General features: G+C 35.9%; 1 long non-coding RNA gene across 1 annotated transcript; it reads right to left on the bottom strand.

Moving 5' to 3' along the window:
* Nucleotides 1-458: 458 nt before the first annotated feature.
* LOC107321309 lies at nt 459-6,266 on the bottom strand. The gene is made up of 4 exons (XR_001558528.2): nt 5,815-6,266; nt 5,017-5,079; nt 4,374-4,466; nt 459-858 (listed from the first exon to the last, which is right to left on the bottom strand). It is a non-coding gene; the product is annotated as an uncharacterized LOC107321309 (long non-coding RNA).
* Nucleotides 6,267-6,550: the final 284 nt, after the last annotated feature.

Raw genomic sequence — 6,550 nt, 5'->3', positions numbered from 1 at the left:
TCAAAAATAAAACAAAAAATGTAGTCTCTGGCTTTCAGACACTTAGGGCTGGTTGTGCTTTGTGTGACATAATCTCCATCTCCCAGCAAGCCTTTTCTCTTCTGCAGTAGATTTTGTGGCCATGTTTTGAGCAGCTAATGAGGCTGCTCTCATACTAAGTGGGTTTTTTGCTGCCAAACACCAAAAAAATGCAGCATGACGGTAACTCACCTACCGCAGCGAGTGACTGTGGGCAGCCCAGCCCTATCATGCTGCGTTTGCCTTTCCTCCCAAACATAATGGGATGTAGCAGAATGGGAGTGTTTTAATATCATGGAAAAAGTGAACAGCACACAGAATTGTCAACGATTTTTCTTTCCAGGGTTTGAGAGATATTAAAAAAATAAATAAATAAAAAACGAGCCCGGTCTCTTTCTATGGAACAGAAAAGAAACACCATTTTATTTCTGTCTGGGGGTTTTACTTAATACCCATTTGTTCACACAGTACTGCTTGCAAAAAATATTTGTTTGATATAAAGGACATTGAATAATTTATGCAATATTTAATAATGCAGTAAACCAGGGAGAGTTCAGCAAGACAGACATGGCACTCTGCATTACTCGCCCTGCCCACCTCACTTTTCCAAATAAACCCCCACGCTTAAGGGCCATTAGCACGCACAACAAAAAAAGAAATACTGCCCAATTTGGAAATTAAACAATGTATCTGGATGTAGTTCATGGGATAAAACATCAGCTTTCCCAGTCATGTATTTTTAATAAAAATACGAGGGCTTCAGGAACAAAATCAAAAGTAATGGAACAGGATTTATATCGGCATGCAGTCCATTCTGTTCAGGTCCAGAAGTCCTGTGAACTGAGTCGCAGTAGAGCATTAGTGTGATAAATGACTAATGGTTACTCTGCGTGCTGCATGGGGTATCTTGAAAGCAAATACATTTTAGAATACCAATAATTGCATCATGCCAAGTACAAAGCTTTCACAACATATTACAGGTCTTCTGACTTCTCATTCTTTAAACAGCCTGATATACATAAGCAATATATCAACTTCTAGGGCATCTTACTTTGTTACTGGCCTTTTTTTTTTTTTTTAAATGCATTTAATATACTTCTTACTCATTCCTCACCTCCAAGTGCTACTGCTTAGGCATCTCCAAGCAAAACAGACATAAACCCTGCTTTCAGGAGATGTTAATTTTCCTTGGTGAGAAAAAGGAGGAACTCTGTATTTATAGATAAATATTTAGAAAATCATGGAATATTTTAAAGATGACCTCAACTTCTTTCCCCAGTGTTCACATTTACTATGTATTTTTGATGAGTCATATGTCAAAGCCTGACTTTTATACAGCAGATAGCTAGGTAGGCTTTAACATTTCCAAATTTTAAAAGTCAAAGCTCGCAAACCTAGGTTTTGAGTATTTTAGTCTTCTTCAATGTACAACCCTGTGGTTAGTCTGTTGATTAGCTCTATAATCCATGTCCTATAGATTTTTTGATGTTTTCTTTTTCCCAGTTATGCTCTTTTCTGTAACTCACATTTTAACTCTTGGACAATAGCGAACATCAGCTTCTAGTTTTCCTAACTTCAGTATAAATAGTTTGCTTTACATTAATTGTTTACTTCATGTTAACTTTTCAGATACAAAAATTGGTTAGAGAACCTTTAGATTAACTGTCTTGTACTGTATAAGATACAAAAAATAGTTTTCCAGAAAACCATGCCACCAAAAAAACACACGTTTACAAGCCATATTTCTTTTTAGGAACACAGACTTCAGAGATACAGAAAACTGGAGGTGTACAACTTCACTTTCACTTCTGGTATCAACATCCAGAGGAGAGAGTTTTCCCCTGCACTGCACCCACACAGAAAAACAATCTTTATGATCCCTCATCTGACCTGAAGTACATCCTTCTGCATTTGGCAACACACTTTTATACCATGGAAAACTCTGATACAAGTTCTGCTTAATTACAAACGATGGCATGCAATTGTATGCCTAGATATCACTTCAAACCAGATTTCCCCATTTGCTATGTAAGTTGTTTCAAAATTCTATTTTCCTTGACGCACATATTGTTTTAATCAGTTTGGAAGGAGCTCATCACTTCAGCAACTGAAGTGTCCTTGTATGTGGTACAGTGACTCAGGGATTTTGGCTTCAGGGAACCTAGAAATCTGTCTTGTGAGAATGTTGATGTTTTTGTCGGCCTCCACTTATGCTCCTTCGCTTCCAGAGTTTTTGCATACTCGTTGAGCAATGTAGCAAGCTCACAACACCCATAGTAAGAGGCTATTAATAACAAGCTCTAGATTTTACCGAAGGGAGATCACTGGAGATTAATCATCGTGGTAATTAATCTCTCAGTATTAAAGTATCAAAGAAAGGAAATGCTTTTTTGGTTTTATGTTTACAGTTTTATACGGCTCATGTTTATCAATGTCATTCCAAGCTCCTAAATTATAAAGCAAATGAAGCAACGTACCAAGTATAATTCCAGCAAAACAAACAAGTATGCGCAGCTGCCCAAGGGGTCTGTTTATATCTAAAAAGCGTTATCATTTCCATTCATTCCACTATGTATGGAGGAGATAAATCCCACCAGTTTTCAACTGAAAAGCTCAATCATTAGGCTAAGTTTCATGTTTGTCTACCTAGTGCCACATTTGCCATTATGCAATTTGTATGTTTAAGAGAACCAAGGGCACACTGAGGAGAATGTGGAGGGCAGGAGGGCAGCAAAGGATTTTTTCAAGCCTGAAAGAAAGATCATTTTGTGGGAAGACAAGCACATATATTGCCTTGTTTCATCCAGAATCCTAGCAGCCAGCGTGAATAGCAAGCTAAAGCCTGCAGATGGCCTCTTCCATTTTCAGCAAAAGGCAGGGGAGGAGGGAGACGCAGAGCGGGGAGCTGCTGAGGCATAGCTAATCTGAGAGGACAGTTCATGCTTATTATAGAGCCATTGCTGATAATAAAATCTGAATCAAACTGCCAACTGGAATCCACTTGAGACTCTCAGCTTCTTTAATTTTTAAAGTTATGGAAGCACTTGACACTGAGGTGGATCAAATATCACTAGTTTGCGTGCAAATACTTACTTAAGCAACCCAGCGCACCCCAATCTGTGCAAAAATTTCAGGTGAGCACCATGAAACATCAACTAATTATGATGTTCCATTACCCCTTTTCTAACCGTCACAATTGGCCCTAAGTGGTCACGGCTGATTTCTTTCAATTAGTTTTCACAGGCTTACAGTTATGACAAATTTATGTTTTGGCTGCAGGAAATTGGTAGCAATCACGAAACCACCAAAACATCAAAACAGAAGGGAGCGCTCCTGCTAACAAGGCGGCTGCTCAAATCCCTGGGCTGGGAGCAGGGTGGCGAGCCCAACAGGGGGTGGGGGGAAAACCTCTCCATCTTCTGCTGGTGTTTCCTGGGCTTTAAAGTGAGAGACTGAAAGGGAAGGGCCTCCTCTAGATGGCACTCGAAAAGGGAGGCTGTGCTTGAACACGCCAGCAGACAACTGCTCCTTGGATGCAAAACAGTTATTTTCTACGCTGCATATTTACCTCCCTCCATAAAGCAATTTCATATAAAAAGCAGATGACCACAATGTATGTATTATATGTCCCATCCACAGAATAATTACATTAGTGAGTATATCTGAAAGGCATGAATTGGCGGTACAGCAAACAATGCCTATTTCTGCTGGTGAAAGAAGGGAAAATGGAATTCATTCTACCCACAAATTCAAATGTGAGTTTGAATCCAGATGTAAACAAATTGCTTTCTGAAATCAAATACCGAATGTGACTTCTTGTCTTTTTAAATAAGGTTTTAGCTACCAAAACAGGCATCGCATTCCACGCTTTTTAGTATAAACATTAATTTCAAGAGCCTGAAATGTTTTATAAAAGCATTAATTTCAACAGCGTGCCAGGTACAGTCAAATGTTTGAAGTTCATCTGTCTTTTACAAATCAAAATAACTCACTTCCTTCCCACAGTCAGCATAAAATCATGAGCTGAATGGTTAGAAGCTTTCTTCCCTCCCTTAGTTCTCTCTGTCTATAGTATAGAAAAAATGATCCTATAGCACTCAAAAAATGGGCTGCAGTATCCAACACTAGGATATCTATTATGATGCACTCTCATGACATGGTTGTATTGATGTTCTTCAGGATATTCAAGTGCATGCACTGTAAACACTGTCATAAATTAAACTGTTGTACAATATTTTTCGTAGTGATACAGTGAAATGATAGCTATGTAACAAGAAGAAACATGGATTCAAAGCGTGATTCGGTTTCTATATACAAGGTGCCTATTTCAAGAATACCTTCATGCAACAGATTACCTCCACAGTTCACTGTTGCAATGTGTCTCCAAGAAGCATATTCTTTTTCTCGAAATACTGAAATTCTGATTGGTGGTAGAGCTGATTGAGTACCTTTTGAAAAAAACAAAAGAGTTTTCCTTTTTGGAAACGCTATATTTTCACACAAATCAGAGGATTTTACAGAAATGCAATTGCTTATTTAGTTTAATTTAGCTTTCAGAAATGCAATTAAAAGTATTTTTAATTGAAGGAGTAAAATACCTTTATTATTTTAGTACTGTATTAAAATGCATTACCTACATATATAAAGACAACATGGGAAAAAACAAACAAACAAACAATTTCTAATTTAGAAAGCATTAGCATCAGTCTTGTGCTACATCAGACATTTTTGTCTTTGTAAAAATGTTATTCTTGACCCTTTTTGGATTTGTTTGTAGTAACATCAGAGTTAAAAGTACAAAACTGAGGAGAAAACCTAGTCATTGAAACAAACTATTAAAACATAAAATGAATCCCTAAAACAAAATACCTGTGTATTTTTTTATTTTCAAGAGATGAAGAACAATTCATTTAATTTTATCTAGCTTATTTATTTCCATTATTATCATTATTATTCAAATTCATTTATCACTAATGACATAATGTTTCAAATACTCACATGACTGACACTCAAGAAGAAGCGATAATTCTAAAAGCATATGGTGTTTTGTTTAAGCAGGATCTGACAATGAGAAGAGAGACAGTTTGATGTAATTTTAGCCACAACAACTAGGTATCAGTTCATATTTAGTGAAGACAAATCCTAAATTCGTTAGACCTATCAAAAAGAAATATGGATCCTCAAAAAAAAGTATTTTACAAAAAAATTATAAACTATTTCTAAAGTTACAAATCTTTTAAAGTATTATAAGGATGCTTTCATCTGGAAAAAAACTATTTTATTGCATTTTTAAGAAACTGAGAGAGTAAGAAACTTAAAGAAACTTGAGGAGAGCCCATTTCCTTTCCTAAGGATCTGAAAGAGTTGCATGTTCCAAATCAGCACAGTTTGTTCTGTATACTAGCAGTTCATCACCACAGTTCAAAGTGTCTTTTTGTTAAGAATTACAGTATAACTGCTTTGTTATTTTTCCTTTTGTCTTTAACTTAAACTTATGGCCAAAAAATATTTCTACATAATACTCTACTGCAACTTTGATTTCATACTTTCATGTAACTGAAAATACAATATATATCCCAGGCAGTTGGTTTTACAGGCATTTAGGAAAAAAAATAAACCATAATATTTAATATTCACATTTTAAGAACATCATAGCTATTTATTTTGAGCATATTATCAAAGAAAAAAATAAACGTAGTATTTCACCAATGAAAACATGTCTGTAGCATTTTAATCTCTGCCATCCTAAATAACTCTAAATAGAAACGGGTAATTTCCAAGACCTATAAGACTCACCTGGATACATGGAATACATGGATATCTACATTGTGAGGACATACATCACATCGCATTTTCATATGGAAGAATTTCACAAAACAAATATTTTCTGTTATATGGAAATTGTTTCTGCAGATATAAAGAAAAATATTGAGAACCTTCATTATACATCCTTCAGGATCAAAAACTAACATACTTGTAGGCAGTCATCAGGACATGCAAGATATGCACCAGACAATTCGCCAAAGGTAGATAACTACTTTTTTCACCCCCTGCTTGTTGACAGAAATGTATCTCCTGAAATCAACATTAATATCAGCATTTTTTAATAATCTCCAGCTAAAGTTCAAAACATGAAATGTGAAGATATTCTGATATTCTCCTTTCTCACCAAGTATTTTGACTTTGTGATACCGATAGTATCTCTTGCAACTGAAAGATCTCATTTCAGTTATAGATGAATCTGTATTAAAAATTATAAAAACTTCTGTCACAGTCAAACAGTATTTATGAGTGGCTCTAACTACAGTACACTCAGTTACTTCCACAGCAGCTATTGTGTCTGCCTCTGTACTTTGATGGAAGATTACCATTAGAGTCACTGACATAATGCATATTTGGAATGCCATTTAACCAACTTAAAAATCATCAATATCTAGACAAACCTTAGCACAGTCTGCACATCCACTCTATTGAGTCAACAGAACCTAAGGTCTTCTTAACTTTTTAACCCATAAGCATCGTCTTTACATCA

The sequence above is a fragment of the Coturnix japonica genome, chromosome 1 (assembly GCF_001577835.2).
Source record: "Coturnix japonica isolate 7356 chromosome 1, Coturnix japonica 2.1, whole genome shotgun sequence".
NCBI classification, from domain to species: Eukaryota; Metazoa; Chordata; class Aves; order Galliformes; family Phasianidae; genus Coturnix; species Coturnix japonica.
The sequence above is the reverse complement of the archived record's forward strand: the minus strand, read 5'-3'. Positions and strand labels throughout refer to the sequence as shown.